The sequence below is a fragment of the Eptatretus burgeri genome, chromosome 17 (assembly GCF_056783735.1).
Source record: "Eptatretus burgeri isolate ZD-2024b chromosome 17, Ebu_testis_v1, whole genome shotgun sequence".
NCBI classification, from domain to species: Eukaryota; Metazoa; Chordata; class Myxini; order Myxiniformes; family Myxinidae; genus Eptatretus; species Eptatretus burgeri.
Genome location: NC_140977.1, coordinates 21,686,886 through 21,708,731, shown reverse-complemented (window position 1 = coordinate 21,708,731; position 21,846 = coordinate 21,686,886). Strand labels below are relative to the sequence as shown.

Below are 21,846 nucleotides of genomic sequence, written 5' to 3'. Positions count from 1 at the left end.
ATGAATTTCAATTCCGGCTAAACGAAGTGTTGAAGCGTCGTCCTAAAATGAATCTCAACCTTTGCTTGTGTAACATGACGAGTGCACCCCCAAACCATGCGCACACCAGTCAGCCATCTATGACGTAATGAGGAAGGTTCATAACACACACTTTGGAGCTTTCCAAATTATCCCGAGATTGATTCAGCTCAACTAATAGCTTCCTGTATATTGTGAGCTTTCTGCTCTTTCTCGGCTCTCGCGCTCTTCCTTGCCATTCCTCGTGGAAGGATCTCTTCTTGCCATTGGTCCACTTCTTGCACTCATCATCATCCTCATCTCGGGATGTGTAAACCTGATGAAAGGACGAATATGCAAGCATGCTCGACCAGCACAGCCATTGAAGTGCTTCGAGCGTTTTGCGATGGATAATGAATTCTGTTTACGTCACCAGGTGGTCCTTTGTGCAAAATCTGCCTCAAGAACCTCAGTCAGTATTGTCGTTGGGTCATCTGTTTATGTTTGCAAATCTAGCAGGTTTCTTGATTTCCCACCCCCACCCTGCTGTTTCTTTCCTCTATTCTGATCTACCTCCGTGATTTGGTACCACCTTGGCAGAGCATCATCTGCAGTTGTTAAAGCAGAGTTTTGTTTTTTTAAATTTAATTTTATGCTGAATTGCATATGTGTATCCTTATTTGCTGTTCCAGACTGCCTGGCAAACGTTTCTGTTTTCTGAATCGGCCTTGATGAGTCGGAGGCTACCAAAGCCATCATGATGCATATGCAAGGACTGTTCAAGGCTGTTTTGGACTTTTGTAGAATATGAAAAAGAATCTATTCTAAATGCTGAAAATATTTCATTGTGCAATGATCTTGTCTGTGCTGATCATTGTCATGCACTAAGTGACGTCAATTCTACTCAAAGCTGTTTTGGTTAAAACCAACATGGCAACCAACATTGTAACGCGTGCTGTGTAATAAAGGCCTATCATAGTGGTTGATAAATAGAGCAGTAGGTTCAAAAATAGATGTCAATTGGTGAACAATCTTGATCATTCTGTAACAAGCCAACTGCTTTCACTCAAGCAAGCATGGAACGTGTTGAACAACTAATTGTGGAGAATTGCCAGATTGCTATACTTGAAACTTGCATAAGAATTTGGCGGTGTTGGCAGTGTGGAAACGATCATTCATTCCCACCGGTAATTTAGTTTAGTTGTATTAGTTCCCATCGTGTGCTGCCTCTTTGGCTGCTGATTGCATCATCAGTTAGGAGCGTGGCTGTGCCACTGATGCAGTGCCCCCATTACCAGTATACTGGTGCTCATTTTGCCGACCTCAGAAGGATGACAGGCTGTCAACCCCCTGGTGTTAGTTCAGTGGAAAACGGGGCTCGAACTCAGGACCCTAGGATCCCAAGCCACCACCCTAACCACTAAGCCAGCACCAGGCTAGTTATATTAGTGCAAGATGGACACTAAAGGACCTCATGGTTGAGCAAAGGGCAACTTTTGTGGTCATTACAGCAGGGTTTCTGGAATGCGACCAAAGGGAAGGACACTTTGTCGAATAACACTTTGACATATGATGTTACCTGGATCCATAATTTTTTTCCAGGCAAACAAGGTGACAATGAGGAACATTCCAAGGATCTTTAACGTTTGAGGAGGTTATTTGGCAAAACACGCCTGTGCTACACCAACACCACATTAATCCGATCCAGCAGTTTACACGTTAAAATTTGGGGAGGGGGTGGATGGGGATGAGAGCTGAAGTGTGCAGGAGAGCATTTGGGCAGACTGTACATGTATATAAATATTCCTTTACATGTGACCATTTAACTTTTGGTCTTTGAATATCCCAGTAACCCTGCAGAAGCCATCCGGTGTTTGAGGTTAAGTGGCGGTTTGCACATGCGCATGATGCACTGGCACATGTCACTTTTAGGTCGGCAGGCTAGAGGCTCTTTTTGGTTTATTGATCACACCCAAACGCAACTCCACCGCTTATCTGGTGATCAGCAGGACCGGAGACAATGCATTTCTCTGGCAGATGACGCTTGTTGCTAACAGGTCATACAGCATTTGCTGTTATGAGACTTGACCTGTGCCTCCTCAAGTTGGGGGGGGAGGGGGGGAGGGCGTTTTATATATATATATATATATATATATATATATATGTATATATATATATATATATATATATATATATATATGTATATATGTATGTATATATGTATATATATATATATATATATATATATATATATATATATCTATCCACAGTATATAAATTAACAAAAACCAACAGTGCATTCACCTTGTAATGCGGACCCTTTCACAAACATCGCAATCACTACACATGTGCACAGTTGCCCATTGATACCAAAACTACTCTATCTCCGATGCTTCTACGTGCCAATATCCATGTGCCCCTCTATCAATTTCACAATCACCCATTGATACTGAAACTCCTCGATCCCCAATGCTTCTAATTACCTATCTAGTTCCAATGACCCTAGTGAAAGATTCCTGCTTTACTACTGTCCAATCACTTCTCATCTTTAAGGTCTGTCACTGTGTATTTTGCTGAAAAACTCTTGAACTGCATTTATTTATTTTATAGAAACGCTTCATGATCTTCAACATCTCGGTCAGATCCCCTGATAACCACCTTCTTTCTAATGTATAAACCTATAAAGTCCTGTGTCATTCATATGCTCCTCACAGCTTGGTCGAGCTCGGCCTAGAAGTGATCTAGTTGCTTTACTTTGAGCCATTAACTAGTTTTAATTTATTCAAATGGTTCCCCATCTGGGGATGTCTCTCATGAATGTCTGGAGCATCTGCCCCAGAACTGAAGTCCAAAGAGGTCTATTGTTCCCGAATTCTTCTCGTGATCCTTTATTAAATAAATAAAGTAAGCAAATTGAAGGCAGAGGGGAGGGGTGGGAGGCGGGGGGGAATGGGGCAGGGCCGGGGTAAGCAAATTGAAGGCGGGGGGGGGGTGGGAGGCGGGGGGGAATGGGGCAGGGGCGGAGGATGAGTAGGCGGGGGCAAGTACGGCCTGTCCAGTCCATGTCCCTCGAGTGTGGGTGAGCTGTTGAGGGTGGTTGAATGAACGGAATCCGTCTGTGACGGGTTTCGGCTAGTTATTATTATGTTTACCATTCTTAGCCATATCCTTCTCCTACTCTCTTTTGACTTACTGAGTTATTATTATTTTTAAACCACTTTATTTTTTTTTTGAACTTATAAACCGACACTAGTCTGACTCCAATTCTTTTGTTTTGTTCCAAATAAATACCTTCCGCATATCCTTAATAGCACTCCTTATTTTCTGCTCAACAACTGTGGTCTTTTTGTGCTTCTAGCTTTACACCTCACTCAAAGAGACCAACTCTCTACATTGCACATATTTGCTCCTCGAAGGTTGCCCATTTCTCTGATTACGATTGCCGTCAGGTTAACTTCTCCAAATCTAGAACGCCTAACTCTCTCTTCCTACCCTCAATGTTTGCCTTTGTAAAATTGAATAGCCTTGCTCTGCTATCCCTAACTCCAACCCTTGACTGAATTCTTGCACACATGATGTTTTGGTCACCACCACAGTGATTTTTCCTCTGTGGATCACCTGGATGTCATTACGTTTATGGATGATTATGATGTCAAAGCACATCCTGAAATGGCTGCGTATAATTAGAGATTTCTACCATAGCGGAATTGTGATGCCACCACGTTGATGGGACAATTGTGATGTACATATCGCAGCGGCATGCCACGAGAAATTGGTTTGATTTTGTCAACGTTCAATTTCTTGTCAGTAAAATGTATATCTCAACATCGACTCTTCTCATAAATGCTTTGACAGCTGGTATCCTTGCTTATGCTTTATTAGCTTTTAACCCTCGCACACAAAGCGGGGTTAAGCAATTGGTTCACTTTGTGTGTCTGTCTCTGTCGACAAACGACAGTTTATGATCAACGAATAACTTCATTTAAATTGAATGTGATATTTTGAACACAAATCGTAACATGAATTGGAAAACGAACCCGCAGTTTAACAGTACTTTGGCTATGAATTTGTCCCGATCGCACAGAGAAGAGAGAGAGAGAGAGAATTTCTTTACGGCCTCAAAGTCTTGCATCCAAACAAAATTGAAAATCATTCCAGCCAGAAAACGTAATGTTTTTAAGCGGACACAAAACTTTATAAAGGACACAAACAACAGGCACAAAGAACTAATGTAACATGTTACATCAGGTGGTGTAAAAGATGCTGCATCAACAGTGGTAAACTTCCAAAAACAATTTCTCCAACCCTTAAAATCTTTATTTTAATGTGATTGAATTATATACTTGTCACCTTTTTGGCACTTTCAAAACCCTTTTGTTTGGTAGGACTTGGACAAATTACTGCTGATTAATTTTATGTCATCATGACCAATCAAATTAGCCGTTCGTGGACCCCACCCATGTCCTTGTGTCTCAAGACTTTGTGGGGTAAGGTGTTCCATGAACTCTCCAGTTATGTCATGTGAGGTGTTTGAAGTAGTTTTCCACATCCCAGTTCACTTATCAAGGTAAACATTGATTTTCTGAGTATTATTATTCCAAGTATCCTTATTATTCAATGACTTTTTGTTCCCTCTCTCTGATGTGTATATATATATATATATATATATATATATATATATATATATATATATATATTTTAAATTGAGGCTGTGAGTAACTCCTCCTATCACTTCTCTTCTCAGTCTGCATCCATTGTTTCTTTATTTGATGGACAATGTTTCGTTTCACTTTGGAAATCATTCCACAATGTCCTTTACCCTTATGATGACCAAGCTGCTGCTGTACCTTTTTACAGATTTGGAAAATATCAAACTGGATTGTCGATCTGGATATGTCTTCTCTCCTTAATCTGTCTTACCAGAAAATAGAGGAGGAAAAAAGAACTCCTCTCTTTTACGACCAACTGCTTTATTCTGACTCATTTGTCTGAGTCAGAAATGACCTGTTCCATGCCGTTTTTGTATTTTGATGCTGGCCTCAAAAATCATATGCTGATTGGGCATGTTGTACTGGCTTGTCTTTCCTTGGCATACCCAAGCTCCTCAAGACATGTATGACTTTATTGTGTAGTGTAGTAGAGTATAGCTTTCCCATTTTGGTGGAGGATTCAGAATCGCATTGTTACATTCTTGGGGGCAGTGGCGATTAAGGCCGTCAGCACCATTTCCGATTAAGGCCTTGGTCCCCATGGGTCTGGAACTGTGAACTAGAATAGCACGAAGTTCCTTGACTTTGCAAGAAGTTGTGGACTTATGGTGGCTGGTTCGTGATTTCAATGCCCACAGCCTCATCGCTGGACTTGGTATTCCATCGCTGGTGGTGTGGCAAAGGAGATTGACCATATGATTGTTGATGGCCGCTAGCCGATTATTCTGAACTGCAGGGTCTCCTGGAGTGTCCAGTTCCTTAATACCGCCCACAGGCTTGTTGTAGCATCTCTAAAGTTGCAACTTGAATCGAGGAGAATGGTAGCATCCCAGCTTAGGCTGGATGTTGAAAAGCTCAGGTTTAAGAGGGTACCTGAGGAGTTTGCAAACAGGCTGAATGGGGATTTGGGGGTCTGGGTGTTGTGGGGAGTTCTGTAGAGTTATGGAGTGCCTTCAAGTCTACCAACCTTGATGTTGCCGGCAGATGTCTTGGAACCCACCATGAGGCAAAGAGGAACTTTGTCTCCCATGGGACACTGGATACCATTTCCCAGAGTTGCAAGGCCAGGCTTAATAGCAGAGCTGAGCTGTTCAGGGAGCTGAGGCATAGAACTGTACATGCACTGAGTGCGGACAAGGCGGCCTGTGTGAGGAATCTGCGAAGGAGTGGAGCATCACTTGTGAACGAGTGTTTCTCCTGCTTACAGAATAATTTGTGCATTGCGTTCCTCAAAGCCCCTTCCTTGGTGTGCTGCAGTTAGAGCAGAGGGCAGTGCGCTTTTGACAGAGGAATCCGAAGTGAAGGCCCACTGGGCCGGTTATTTTGAGCGGCTGTACCAGGCTGACCCACTGGCTGTTGAGTTGGATGTCAAGGGTATAACTATGCATCTCCATTGCTGACCCTCCAATCAACTGTGAGCCGACTTCGTTTGTGGAAACACAAGCTGCGGTGAACCAGTTGAATGGGGGTAAAGCCCCTGTGATGTGTGGCATCCATGAACGCAGATGAGAGTTTTGGAAGGGGCTGCTCGCAGCCTATGTTGATATCTGCAAAACATTTCATTCAGTGAATCAGCATGCCCTCTGGAGGATTCTCGGTCTTCGTGAGGTGCCACCAAAGTTGATCGATGTAATTTCTGAACTATACTCTGGTACAGAGAGTGCTGTGAGGTATGGCAGTTCCCTCTCTGACTTATTTCCAGTTGACACTGGAGTTCGTCAAGGGTGTGTCTTAGCCCCCACACTCTTCAACACTTACATGGACTGGATTTTGGGGAAGATGTCGGAGAGATAAACCTGCGATGCATCACTTGGGAATGTCAAGGTCTCAGACCTTGATTTCACACATGATGCAGTCATCCTTGTGGAGATGTTGAATATCCTTGAATGGGGTCCCCTTGAAGCGCTGAATGAGAAATCTGAGCTGCTGGGACTACGGGTTTCTTTGGACAAAATTTAGATCCAGGCTTTCAATGACATCTTGGATGCTGCTATCTTGTCTGTAACTGTTTGTGGTGAGGGAGTTGAGGTCACAGAGAGATTCACTTATCTTGGCAGTGATATTCATGTCTCTGCTGGCTATGAGCCAGAGGTCCATAGATGTCTTGGTCGGGGTGTGGAGTCATGGATTCACTGGATCATGGGGGTGTGGCACTGTCAGTATGTATGCAGGATAATGAAAGTCTGAATCTTCAGTTCCTTGGTGCTTCCAGTCAGTCTTGCTTCGAGTCAGTCCAGTCAGTCAGTCTCCGAAGAGGGGACGGCAGACAGAAAGACCACCGACCTGCCTGCGGTGAGAGAGTGAGAGGCCCAAAGATTCAGCCTCATCGCAGGAGATGCCAATGATCCAAAATGCCTTGATTTCCACAGCGTGAAGCCGAGAAAGGTGAGAGGCAGGAGCACCAGCCCAGAGGGGAGAGCAGTACTCCATCAGGCTGCGCCCGAAAGCTTTGTATGTGGTCAGGAGCTCAGATGGGCTGAGGAAGAACTTTGCACGACAGAGGATTCCCAGTCGGTGACTGGCTTTGGAGGCCAGGTTGGAAGTGTAGCTTTCCCAGGAAAGATCAGGGCAGATAGTGAGACCCAGTAGCTTGAAAGAAAGGACTTCTTCCAGAGGATTGTTGAGAAAGTCGATGGGGTGGGGTTCCAAACGGTCCTTTCGGTGAGACATAGTGAGAGTGTGAGATTTGTCAGGATTGAAAGACATATTCCACGTGATGGACCAGTTTGTGATTTTACCCAGATCTGCAGAGAGCGAAGAAGCTGCTGCTTGCCAGTCTGAGAGATGACAGATTGTACGGCAGAGGGTGGAGTCATCAGCAAAGGGATAAAGAGGCTTTTCCAGAGTCGGAGAGATCATTGATGAAAACCAGAAAAAGAACAGGGTCCAGAACACTGCCTTGAGGAACTCCAGCGCGGACAGGAAGAGGGGATGAAAGAACTTCATTTAAGGCCACATGTTGACTGCGACAGGAGAGGAAGTCTGCGAGCCATGAATGGAGATGGCCTTGGATACCATAGGAAGAGAGTTTGGTGAGCAGGACAGGGTGCCAGACCGTGTCAAAAGCACGCGATATGTTTTGGGATATGGCTTTGATTTCATGTCCGGCATTGAGGACCTCCATCCATTGTTGGGAGAGTAGAAGCAGCATATCCAGGGTAGAGTGACCTGGTCTGAAACCAAATTGATGATCGGAAATGAAGTCATTGGAGAAGAGGAAGGATTTATTGTCTGAAGCGATGATTGATTCCATAACCTTGCTGATCATTGGGAGAAGGCTGATTGGTCTGTGGTTGCAGGGATCTGTTTTTACACCTTTTTTATGCAGGGCAGTAATGTTTGCTGATTTCCAAGCAGATGGCAGATGACATTTAGCAAATGAGAGGGTGAATAGAACAGAGAGAGGGTGAGCAAGAACAGAGGAGCAGGTTTTTAGGACACATGGGGTGATGCTGTCTGGACAGGTTACAGAATCTGAGTTGAGGTTTGACAGCAAGCTCTCCACTTTGTCAGAAGAAAAGGACAGACTGGTGTCCAGGGCCAGATTGGTGTGACTGGGTAAGATGGGTACAGAAAGCGATGGGTTTCAGACACAAGATTTTGATGCAAAAACCGAGTTTAGGCATTCAGCCTTTTTACGTGCGGTGTCAGCAGTGTGGCCATTTGAGGTAAGGGAGGGATGGAGGGATGGAGGGGGAACATACACCAGAAATAGATTTGATTAGACGCCACCAGGACTTGGAGGAGGGAGAGAGGTTTGAGAGTTCAGAATTGAGATTAGAAAGATGTTGTTTTCTGGCTCTCCTGAGGGTAGATACACACTTGTTCCAAGCTTTATGGAAGGAACTGAGATTGTCCTCAGTTGGGTTTGCTTTTCATGAGGCAAAGGCAAGTTGTTTCAGGACAACTGCTTCACCACAAGCTTCAGTGAACCATTGGCTGGAGGAAGGGTAGGACAACTGAAGACGAGAGGGGATAAATCTGTGCACGAGAGCGTGCAAGTTTCTCTGAAAGAATTCCCAGGATGAGTTGATGTTGGAGAAAGTAGTGATGGGAGACCAGTCGAGAAGTTTGAGGGCTGCTTGGAGACCCTGCCAGTCGGCCTGAGTGAAAAGCCAGACTCGACGGCGCTGAGGTGGTTCTCTGATAACAGCGAGAGAGATGTCCACTTTGACAAGCACGTCGTCAGAAGAACCGATTGGAGCGGAGGAAGAACAGATCTTTTCAAGGAAATTTGGCAAAATCAATTCCAGAAGAGATGGAGTACCATTCGTTGAGATCCGGGTCGGGAAGTTGACCGATTTGAGTCGCAGAAGTCTTTTGTTGAAGTGCCATGACAGGTGAGAAAGGTACCCACACCCAGCCAACTAGCATGATGACAGTTGAAGTCAGCACATATGAGGAAGAGAGAGAGAGAGAGTTTGGATGAGAAGATAGAAGTTGGTCCATGTTTTCTGATAATGAGGTGTAAATGGAGTCATCACTGTTTGGTGGATGGTACAGTGCACATACATACATGAGGTGGGAGTGGAGGGGAAGCCGTAGCCAGAGGTATTCCTGCGGGTGGTGATGAGTGAAGGCAGTGCATGGAGAGTGAGGAGTAGAGTCTTTGATGAAGAGAGCAACTCCTCCACCAGGACGAGGCTCAGGTCTGTCATTCAGGAGGGGAGAGTAACCAGGGAGAGATACTTGGGAGTCAGAGATGTCTACAGGGAGGAAAGTTTCTGTTAGGCAGATTATGTCTGGTTTGTCAGTGGCAACCTGTATGGAAAGATCTGTAAGGTTTGAGTGAAGGCCCCGGATATTTGAGGTCCACAGTGTTTATGAAGAGGGAGGGGAGGAGGTTTTGGGTGCGGGGGGAGGGTAGGACAAGGGAGGAGGGGGGAGGTAAGGAGAGTTGTTTAAAGAGTGTGGGGGAATTGCAGAATATGTAGGGGAGGGGCTGCATGACTTGGAGAAAAGGCTCTGTGGTGCTGGGGGAGAGGGGGGAAGAGAGGGGGCCGAAGGCAGTTGAGGATTTGAGGAGGTGGAGTGATGAGGAGGTGGAGTGATGAGATGGAGGGGAGAGGGGAGGGGAAGGCGGCAGCTTTTTGGGTGTGAGGGGGGTGGTGAGGGGGGGTGGAATGTGGGAGAAGGGTGAGTGGGGAGAGTTGAGGGAGAAAGGTGAGGGGGTAGTTTTTGAGAAAGGTGAGAGGGAAGCTTGGAGTGAGAAGAGTGTGACGGTTGCTGTGAGAGGGTTAGGTGAGAGGGGTGAGTTGGAACTGAAGTTGGAAAAAAGAGAATGGTTGATGGAAAGCGAGCATTCATAGAAAATTGGGTTTTTTTTTTTTAATTTTTCGGTCAGAAATGCCATTGAAGACATTTCTTTATGGATGCAATAAAGGCGAATTAAGAGAACAGAGAGAAGAAACGCTGTAACAGTTGGATTTTTTATTTTTTTTTGAGACAAGGTATGAAGGAGATGTCGAATTGAGACGAAAAGGTCAAAATGTCATAAATAATAGACATATCTCCAAGTCTTTCTCATTTCTGCCCATTAACACCGTCGCAAAACTACACGCCATTTAACCATACTATCTATTTGATTTTCACAATTATTCCCACCAGCAACGACATGTCGTATAATCCTTTTATCAAATTATCCACTGCTTGTCAGTTTTCCACAGTCCAAGCATTCTGATTTCTTGCATTGCTTCATTCCCCTTTTCTCCCACATCTCGAATTGCTTCCCCTGCCTATGCAATCCCATTCTTCCCTCTCGGCCTTCAAGAGGGCTGCCCCACAGTGATGTCGATCACATTTTCTTCTTTCACTAACCTGCTTCCAATGTTCACAATCATCGTCATCTGTGCCTCAGCATGTCCATCTGTTCTCCAATACTCCACTCTTGATGCACAAACGTTTCACCATCCATAATTGAGCTCTTCCACGGCCTTCGGCATCGATAAAGAATAAATGTTGGGGTTCGTTTATTGTTTTATTGGATTAGTATACGTGAAAATTTAGAATAACAAGAAAAAGATCAATGGGAGATTGCAGGACTTGTTAGGACTTGTTTTATGTGGTGTTTGTGTTCTGGTGTGTTATGTCATTAATAATTAATAGACATACCTGGAACTTACACTTTTATTACTGCTGGCAGTGGTGACCGGGTACCAAGACGTCCTGCTTTGATGCAATCCCGCTTTGACCGGACACTTGACCCTGACCCATGACGTTTATTATTGTTATTCAGTTGAATTCAGAATGGCATTTAAATAAATTAAATTCAAATAAATGGAGGACCAAGCACTGTATGTACAGTATTGTATTGGAGTCATCAGGAGGAACCCAAATGAGCAACAAGCCAAGATGACGTCATCAGGAGGAACCTGGATAGGAATCGGGTTTCAGCTGCTGCTCCTCTACCATCAAACCCATCTATCTATGCACAGCCAAGTGAGCCTTATTCAAAAAAAGAACAACAAAAAAAAGAACCCAGATTGAAAAAATAATAATAATTCTGGCTGACAGACTATGCCTCTGATCAGGATGAAATTTAAAACATGTATCCCCCATCATGACTTGATCATAATTGTGAAGTTTCATGTCTATCGATGAAGCGGTTCAAGAGAAATATATATATTTTTTAGGATTTTCGTTCAATCCACCCTGCCATCCTGAAGACTTGGGGGAACGTGTGTGAAGTCCCCCTCGCTCGATCTGTCCAGCCGTTCTGGAGAAGAAGATTTCTAAAGGTTATAGGGCAAATCGAATATGGCTGTCAAACCATGTGACCTATGACATCATAGCTGGAAACGTTTAGTTCCTCATGGATAGGTGTGGTCATCGCTGTAAAGCGTTCCCTCGATCTGTTCAGCCGTTTCTGATATTTTTGTGAAGGTTCTTTTTTTTTTTTTACAAAAAATATGGCTGACAAACCACGTGACCGATGACGTCATCAATTTTTTTTTCTATATTATCCCGATACGACCTTCAAAAATGTTCATACTGATCGAATGTAGCATTCTACTTTTGCAATCATGATGTCCTAATGAAGGCACCTATGACGTCATACAAAAATCATACTCATTCCCCATGCGGCGTACTTGCCACGTGCCAAGCTTCAATTTTGTCTATGGTGCCGTTTCGGTGATCTCGAGGCCCAAAGTTTTTTTTTTTCCTCTTTTCCAATATGGCTGCCACACCACCTGACCTATGACGTCATAATTATCATTAATATATTCTTCATGAGTAGTCGCTTCCATGGTGAAAATTGTGTGTCAATCCGACAAGCGGTTACGGAGAAAAACCTTACTCGCGTTCTGTGCAGACTAACAGCCAAATGGCCCCAAATGCAAGACCCTCTCCCTCTGGCGAGGCTCACAAGAAAGCATCTCAAAATGCAAAGCCCATCCGCGTCCCTTTGTTCTCAAACTAAAGTTGAAGAAGATGATGGTTAAAAAAATAAATAAAAGAACATTGTTACTCGTGTGCGTGCGTGCGTGTTTTTCTCGTGCTACTCCGCCTATAGTTCTGGGCCGATTACATCCAGACTTGCTGCATAGAATTAGCCTGACCCCAATTCATGCATTGGGGTGTTTTTACTTTTGCCGGTGGTCTTGAGGCAGTGGGGTGGGGGGGGGGTGGGGTGTGCAAATTATTTATGTAAATGTGTATCATGAAGTGCCCCTCCAGGTGGGAGAGAGGTATTGCAAGTCCCCACCCTTTACAGTACCGTTTTCCAGTGTGGAGAGGTGTTTTGAATTGCATGTTAAATAAGGATAATAACATTACCCCCGTGGCTGCTCCCTTAGGGAGCCGCTGTTTCTTGTTTTATTTATTAGTGTTCTCCATATTCTCATAATAAAGGTTTCTTGAAGATTTGATAACAAATGCTCAATTCATAAAAAAAATGTTATGGACTGGACAGACACACTGAAGCTCAATGATAAATGAATATAAAAACGTGGAAGCGATTGAAAAATAATGGGCGTCTCACGCTTGATGAGCCGTGGAAGGGGGGCTAATGAGGGCTATTTATTGGGTCGCCGAAATAGGTGACCCTTATTGTCAGTAATTCTGTCTGTTTGTTTGGATGTTTGTTCGTTTGTCATCAGCATAATTGGTAGTAAACGTGGGCGGATTTTGACCAAATTCGGGTGGTAGGTACATCTTATGACTTAGTGCTTTGGAAATTGTGATGGTTGCTAGGGACGCTTTGGTTCCCTAGCAACAACCGAAAAACCTTCAAAATCGGTACTGTTCACGCGAAATCAATTATCCCATGTCGGGTTATGAAATTTGGCATGAATGATCTACAGGTGATGCTCTATCAAATATATTCCGATTTTGTGATATATGGAATACTTTAGCCGCAGCGCCCCCTACAATTAGGGTATGCACGAAAATTGGCGAAAATTGAAGGCCCCCAAGTGACCAGGTGAGTGCATCGATACGAATGAAACTTTGCAGGTTCATGGTACTCAATGAGTACTCCAACTTTGCCTCAGGACATATTGACCGATTTCGCTTAGGTCAGGGGTCAAAGGTCAATTAGTGCAAAAAATCGATAATATGCGAGAGCTGGAGGTGCCTTCGTGCCAAATGCTCCTCCTCCTAGGGTTATGATCGGATGGTCATGAAAATTCACACTAATCGTCTGGAATACATTGTGCACAAACGATCGAGCCGGATTTTCGATTTAGATCTTTGTTCACCCACAGCACCCCCCCCGAACTTTGGGGATTTCCGATTTCAAACCGCATTTTCGGTACTTTTCAATCAAATAGATACCGAGTCGTTATCGGTAGATGGAACTGGATGAGATTTGATATGCATAATCTTAAGGTGATTCCCTATCCGCTATATGACATCCATTTTGCTCTATATCTTATAGTTTCCATGCTCGGTGACCCATCGCCGCTTACCGGCTTGTAGTTCCTATGACTTTGCCCTTCTACATTTTGACCCAATTTTTAATTATTTTCTCCACATTCTCATGATAAAGCTTTGTTGAAAATTTGATGACAAAAGCTCAAAAGATGACACTGAAAAAGTTATGGCCTGGACAGAGACAGGCACACGCACGCAATTGGAAAAGCACGTCTCCTGCTGTGTGGGGAGGAGCGGGTGGAGTGGGACAAATATTTATGTGAGTAGTGTGTTGGATCGATTGCGTCGATGTTTGGTGTTTTATCGAGAGCGGTGTGAAATGGCTCCAAGATGTATCGAGAACGACAGACACATCCTGACACCACGCTGTACCAAACTCGCGGTGTTGAGAAAACATAGCAAAGGTCACTTCGTCGCAAGTTTGTGCAAGCACGATTCCAGAAAATTCCAGGCGCTACGATCAATTCGCCGAAATGCATTTGCTACTTGCCATGACCAAGCGAGGTGTCTGCACTTCCAATGGATTGCATCAACTCTAATACATATATATATATATATATATATATATATATATATATATATATATATATATATATTTAAAGACTCGTAATAATCGGGCTGAGAGTTTTGATTAATTAATTTTAATTTTTTGCTGCCCCTTATTTTATAAGCAAAGCTTATTTATATTTGATTGATAATGATGAATGTCGTTTGTTCGTCACGTTTGTTTTACTTGGCAGTTGGGTTTGCAGGATGTGTTTTGCTCCAACAAGAATTGGATTGGAATGTCTGCCTGCCTTGTTCTAGTGGAGACATGCTTGTGCTTGCTCTCTCTCACTCACGCACTCACTCACTCACTCACTCACACACACACTGTCTGTTTTCCCGAGTACACGTGGACATTATGTTTGGAAATTTACAGTGATCCCGAAGCTTACGGAGGAGCTTGTACATTCGACATTAGTCGACATCGGTGTAGTTTTACTTGCGTTGGAAGGAAATTGTTAAGACGATGGACAAGCGTGTATTTGGGATTTTGAACCTGGGGTTCCCTGCATCACGACTCGGGGGTTCAGATGGGAACACTAACCGATCATCCTGTTTCCTCCAATTCCAGAAGTTTCTGATGCGTGCTAATTAACGAGATGGATGTTGTGCTTTGTTAAACCCTCTGTTCTCCCTCATTCCTTTTATTTATTTATTTATAATGGACTGAAACGCAAGGTATATCTGACTTTTCAAACATTAAAGACAAAAGAGGGGTGGGAGTCGATGTGGAAGGTTGGGGGGGGGATTTGTTCCTTTTAACAAATTGTAGTCCTGAAAATATCTTTCTTTTTCTTTTTATCATATACTAGCAGGGATACCTGGTGCTGCCTGGTGCTGCCCAGTGCTGTTTTACCCCTGTTGGCATTTTGAAAAAAAAGTTTTTTTTTTTTCAATTTTTTTATTTTTTGTAGGGGCTTAAAACCCTTCCCTACACCCATGAAGGAATGATTTCGAGAATCATTTAATATTACCTTTCACATAGCTACAAAGGCTGAGACTCTATAGATCCATCCACTGGGACCATACGCTGTGCGGAACGTTTGAGCGTACGAAGCAGTCTCCATGGCTATTGGACACAATCCTGGACACAGGATACAATCTCCACTCAGGCACAGGATAGCAGCAAGCTGGCACTCTTTTTGCCAACCTCGGAAGGATGACAGGCAGAGTCAACCCCACCTGGTATTAATTCAACAGCCAAGTGGGATTTGAACTCAGGATTCTCGGATCCCAAGTCCACCACCCTAACCATTAAGCCAACACCAAGCATAGACTCAAAAGAGCTGTTTAAAAAAAAATACATAAAAAAACTTTCTTCAAAATTGGGGAAAAAATAGTTTTTACTAAAACACTCCCCGGCACTCACTGATGAATCTCTGAAAGTTTGACGAAGATCCATTTGGCCATGTCTTTGAAAAATGGCGACACACACACACACACAGACAGATAGACAGCCAAACATATCTCTTGCAGTATAGATAATCGCCGTCCTATTCTTTACCATAAAGACTGTCTTACACGAACCAATGTTCGCCGATTCGACACAACATTGTCTTTGTCATTGACAAATCTTGTGCAGCCTTGTTTTGATGGAAATTACCGCACACCTGACTCACACGATGTGATTATCAATGTCATTATTTTTGGTAAACAAAATGGCAATGAAGATGTACAAGGAGGGGTTGAGGAGGACCGAAGGCTCTGAGGCATGAGTGCTGAGCCATTACTGATATGACACACACACACACACTAGTTGGTATATGTCAATGTAATTGAAAAGGAGAGACTTTGTCATTAAATGTTTTTATAACCCAGTGTACCGAGATCAACACAATTTTATTGTTTCTGAAGGTTTGTTTTAAAAATCCAGGAAACAAAGAGCAGACTCGGGCTACTATATCAAACTTTTCATTGTACCTTTTTTGGGCTTCAAAGTTCACAAAAACTACATTATTTAAAAACAACAATGCCGCATGCTGCAGGTGATATGACGCTATGGCTGGAAGCTCCTGGAACCCCGTCGGTGACTGCTGCACATTACACCGTGAATCACGATCGTTGCAGGCGAAAAAGTTGAACATACAACTCGTCACCGATGCACCTGAAAGTCTGAGTTGACATGGCCCATCGACCGCAATGCATTACACGATTCTCAAAAACTGTCACCGACTAAGCTGTCGCCAACAATCTTGTTGCATTGTGTTGAATAGTGTGCGACGACCCTTGTATGTTCTGTTGGTAGTCCTTTAGTTTTATACCTGTATGCCATGTAGGAGATGAGGATGAATTAGGAGGATAGTGGGATAAATGTATTCAAGTGGACTATATATTGGAGCTCTTCTCAAGGAAGCTTTAGTAAATGGGGTGCTGCACCCGATTCGCATCACTTTCAAACTTTGTAACTCTGTGACGTTGTGGTTGGAGCATCTGCTCGAGGTCTGGAAGGTCGTCAGTTCGACTCTGACCCTGACTGAGTTGTACTAAAGACTCACAAAATGGCACGTCTAGTATTTAGAGGATAGAGCATGGATAAACTCCATTGGTTGGCATCAATTTGGAGTGGGTTAGGGGATGTGGGTGTTCGGGTTTAGTTTCTACGCTCACTGAAGAGAGAAAAACGATGTCACGAATGGCATTGCCGGCACCCAAAGTGCATTGGGAAGTGGGAAGTTGCGTTATCCCCCCCCCCCAAATAGTTTTACTGATACGAATTATAACCTTGTAACTTTCAGTGACAGTCTGAGCCTTCATCATGAATATCCTTTGGGGGATTTTGACATCATCCTTCTTTGTGCTCCCCTTGCGGGTCCTTGCGGGTCCTTGAGTATGATTGTCACTTTTGGTTGAGATTGGTTTTAAACCGTGGGGGAATGTGGGGGGGGGGGGATGCGAAGTTGGCCGACAAATGTGTTTTTACAGTACTGTATAGATTCTATCATGGAGGTTAAGCAACAGCACCTGCCTCAAAACTCATTGACCCTCATCTTCACCCCTGCTTTTAATGTCTGTGTGCAGATTGCCAACATCTCGACTCTGAATCGGAAATTGACTTGCTATAAATTCAGACCCATGGCTCAGTCTTCCCTTTCGATCCCATCTCGCCTGCACTTCCCTCTTAAAGCTTTTAACCCTGCTCTCACTCCACCACCGCGCCCCCTCACTCTCACGCACATGTGTACAACCTAACCACCCAAGCTTTTCCTCTTGCAATGCCAACCCCAAAAAGGGATCATGTGTTCTCTCGACTAAGCAAGACGAACATTGTGTCTCAGACTTGTCTTTTGGTCTTTCTCATGGTCTTTTCTCCAGGACTTCAAGTCGCTGCCCCCACTGCCAGCTTGCGTGCTCTCCTATATCTCCCTTTGAAGTTTACTACACCCTTTGAAACCCCTGCTCCCTTTGACAGTCTGCCCTCATCTCCCTTTTGCGGTGTATCCATACATTCTTGTCCTCCTGTTTCTCCTGTGCCCCACTTTGTGTCCAGTGACCCTTTGCCCTGTGTTCCCCCCCCCACCCACCACCCTACCACTCTTCTATGATACCTGACCCCTGTGTAACAACAACAACAGCAACAACAAATATTTGCTACAGGAAACTTGATACTGTATTCGGAGGTTAGGATACGAGTTGGCACATCAAGTACTGCACCTGAAATTATGGTTTTTTTAATCAAGGCCATCATGAAAGATAGATAGTTGGGTTTATTTATTTATTTCCCCTTCTTCTTATTGGAATGGAAGACAAGTCCATTATCTTGCTCATGAAATTTCTCTCTGGAAATTACTTTATCGGCGAGGCATGGCCGGATGTTTCAGCGAGTCGTGTTTTTGTTGTTTTGCGTCGTTTGTTTTCACTTCGACGGTGTTGATGATGCGGAAAAGATGTTTTGAAGACTTTTTTTTGCTCTGCAGCCTACTGTGCCTGGGAATAGGCAGCCTCGGATCGGACCGGCGTAAACACTTGGGAGGAAACAGAAGGTCAGCTGACGTGGGCATGGTGTAACGGCTATAATTAAGTTCTCTTGCCAAACCCCTCATGGGCATTTATTCCCGGCATGGTACAGGGAGATTGCTAAGCGTTGTACTTGACGGACCGTTGGTAACCATGTGGCCGTCGATTCGGTTCTTTGAGGCCAGCTGTTGCAAGAGGTGCAAAGACGTTTTTTGTAGACTGCAGTGGAGTTTGCTGCAGTGGATGCTATCCACCCCTCTCTCACTTTGTCCATGTAGCTCGTCGTCGGCGATGTCTGAAGATTTAGAATGCCTTGCGCATCTTCGGACATTCAACAACGTCAGAATATGACCGATGGTTGTACTTTCTGACATTGTCTCGGCTTCTTCTTTTTCTTCCATATGCAGCGCAAGGGTGTGGGGTGGCTGGACCACTGATGCAGTGCCCCCTGTAGGTCAGGGCAGGGATTGGTAATTATTTCTGGATGCTGATAGCTCGCCTACTCTTTGTGAAGGACACCATGGGATCTTTAACATCCACCAACTAATGCCGGCAGGTGGGACGCCCGGTTTAACGTCCATCCGAACGACTGCACGCACATTGATGAATTTCCCCGCCTGTGAAACACGAGGACGACGGTTTATAGCCAGCCCGAGATTCGAACCCTGGCTTTATAGCTTTGAGGCGAATGTGCATACCTCTTCGGCCATCCTGCCCAGTCCCCACCATCATTGTGACAAAGCATGCATGTATCCTTCATTACAATTATTGTGACCTCTTGTTTGCTATCGAGATGAAATCCCAAGAGATGGTTCATTGGGACAAGGCCTGCAGTTGCTTTCCTCACCCGAGAGGATTAACGAAGTATAAATTGTGAATTTGTTAGAGTTGCGGTCCAGAGGCCTACTCTTGCGCTTGAATTTGCTTCAATCTCTCTCTCTACCCCTCTCCCAGACTGCAAAGCATCATGGGCTTTAGAGGAGGTCCCCCATTGCGATATTGTGGACAACACTGCACATCTAATTTTGTCATATTGTTACGAGGGCTTTTGTGCTGGCGGGATAGCCAAGAGGTATATTTTTGGGCCGACGTTGAGCCGTCTTGCCTGGGTTTCTGAACCTTGACCCAGCTATAAACTGTTGCCCTGGTGTTTACGCATGCAAGGCGAGGCATCGATGCGTGTGTGCCGTCCCTCGCACGAACGTTAAGCCGGAGGCCACGTCTTCCAGCGCTGCTTGGGAGAAGTTAATGCTCTTGTGTCGTCTTTCGTGAAGAGGAGGCGAGTTGTCACGGGCACCCTTGCCAAATTTCAAATTCCTGCCGAAACTGTAGGTAGCAAGTGGTCTGTTCTTTGCCAATCGGCAGCAGGTGACACTGCTTGCTATATTCGGGGGTGGTTGCCATCTGGGAAGCAGCTTCTGCACTATAAACGAATTCCCCAGGTAGTTTGCATGTTTCATGTGAACAGCAAAGGGCAACCACTTCCACGACTCGGGATTTAGGATCTCTCAGAATTGTCACACTACTCTGTCTGTTTGGAATTTGCTTGAGGTCATTGTCAACGATGTGTCGTGGGCAGCCAATCGCCTTGACTTCATCCCAGTCCAGCCACTTTGGGATATTGCTGATTTGGCTCAACTATTTTGAGGGTTTAAGAATATGGGTATCCACCCATCCGGTTTGGCTGCCAAGGCCCGTAATCGATAGGTCGCTCCGTCCGTCCTCCGGGTGTTGGAAACAGTCTCCCAGACGTGCACGATGGTGTATGTCTGCCTGTACACCCTCGGCCACCTCTGCCCCTCCCCTCATGGCATCTTGCAATTACCCTCCAGGGATGTGTCTGCAGTACTGCACTGTGAATTCCTTATTCCTGTCGTACAGAAATCTCTGTTGACCTCACAACCGTCAGTTGCACGTTTCGATTCCGAATGCCGTGCTTCCGTGCAATCCCGAGCCAGTTCGGCCACAGCACCGCATAGCCGCCGGTTTCTGATTGTAAGAGTGTACCTAAATGAGTTTTTGCAGTGCAAATGGCCGTTGGGATGGCATTGCAAGTGTGCTTTGCAATGCCCGTGTGTACAATCAAAAGGGTGCAACGAATCGTCTATTTTTGTCCATCGTTTACACGTGTGTGCACAACTGTACTGCAAGCATCATTGTATTTTGTATCAAAGACTCATTGATATTATTTTTGGTAACCAACAGTTTATTAGGCTGCTACTAAAAATACAGCTCGTTGTTGCTGTTTGCTTAACATCACTGCTGGGTTTTTTTATTTTTATTTTTTTTTGTGGCAAAATTGCTGAGTGGAGGTCCTCAAAGCAAGTCCTGCATTGGTTTCATGACTGGTAATTTGGTCATTCGTTTTCTTGAAGGCTGCAAGGCCCCCCATTCACCTCATCTTTTCAAGTTGTACAACGAGGAACTGCCCGCTGCTCGTGCTCAAGGCTCGTGTCGATCTGCGCCGGAGACTAGCTACAACGATTGATGGAATCGACAGGACGTTGATCGAAGTACGCGAAGTGAGGAGAAGCTGGCTTTCAGTGTGTCTGCCCACTTTTTCTCCGACGAAGGCTTAAAGTCTGAAACGTCAGCTTCTCCTTGATTTCCCACGGCGGTTAGCATACCTCGATCAACATCCTGTTGACTTGCAGCGTTTTTGTCTGAAACGTGAGCAGTTTCGAGCAGTGATGGGTTGATTTGTTAAAGAAGAATTGGGGCAGTTTTAAGATTGCAGAAATAAAGGAAGATAAGTGGACAACGATTCACAAAGGGTTGCATCGATGTTGTTTACGATATTAACGATGGAATGATGCAGCTGTGGTTGCAGGCGTCACAATTTGAAATGTGAATGTAACGGGCTGGAGCTGAAAACGACACAGGCACCCCCTATCGGATGTCCTATCGTCAATGGTTTTCCTGCTTGGATCACTATTTATAATGATGACCAGTGGGAGGAAGTGCAGACGCCCAACCCTCTGGGCCTAGAGCCCATATAAACTTCGATGCTGGCCTGCCGTCGTGTTTGCATTGCGTTGTTAAACATCTATTCCATATTCACTGACTTATTTTGAGAGGAAATTGAATTATTAGTTTGTTGAATTTTTCCCTTCTGTTTATTATTTTTATTATTATTATGATTTATTATTTTTACCACTCAAAGCGAAAAGCGGAGTTAAGAAACTGGTTCACTTTTGTCTGTCCACACTTGAACTTTTGTCTTTTGTCTTTTTGAACATACTTTTGTCTTTTATCTTGAGCACAGTAGAACACAAAGCACCTTTTTTGGCACTTTCAAAACCTTCCGTTTAGCAGTACTTGGACAAAATAATACAGCATTTTACATCATCTGACCAATCAAATTTGCCGCCCGGAGACCCCGTCCGTGTCCTGTTTTTTTTCTCAACACAGTCTGTGGTGAGGTATTCTTTGAACTGTTGAGTTCTCAACGCCACCGAAGGTTGACGGAGGTTATGTTTTCACTCCTATCTGTTTGTCTGTGAGGAGGATGTCTCAAGAAGTCGTAGACTGGTTTGGACGAAATTTGGTGGAGAGGTTGGTTGGGTGACGAGGAAGAATTGATTCAATTTTGGTGAAGATCCGAATCCAAATCCGGATCCAATAATTTTTTTTTTCAGTGATTCTTCACCATTGAGTGATTCGGATAAAGCTGTATACAGCATGATATCTCAAAAAGTTAGACAGATTATGACAAATTTAGGAAGATGAGTTGGTTAGGTGACAAGGACAAGCCAATTACATTTTG

At 44.3% G+C, this 21,846-nt stretch overlaps 1 protein-coding gene across 6 annotated transcripts in view; it reads left to right on the top strand.

Moving 5' to 3' along the window:
• Window positions 1–21,846, top strand: part of RAPGEF2 (Rap guanine nucleotide exchange factor 2) — a 201,489-nt gene that overhangs the window by 7,065 nt on the left and 172,578 nt on the right. The window lies entirely within an intron of this gene.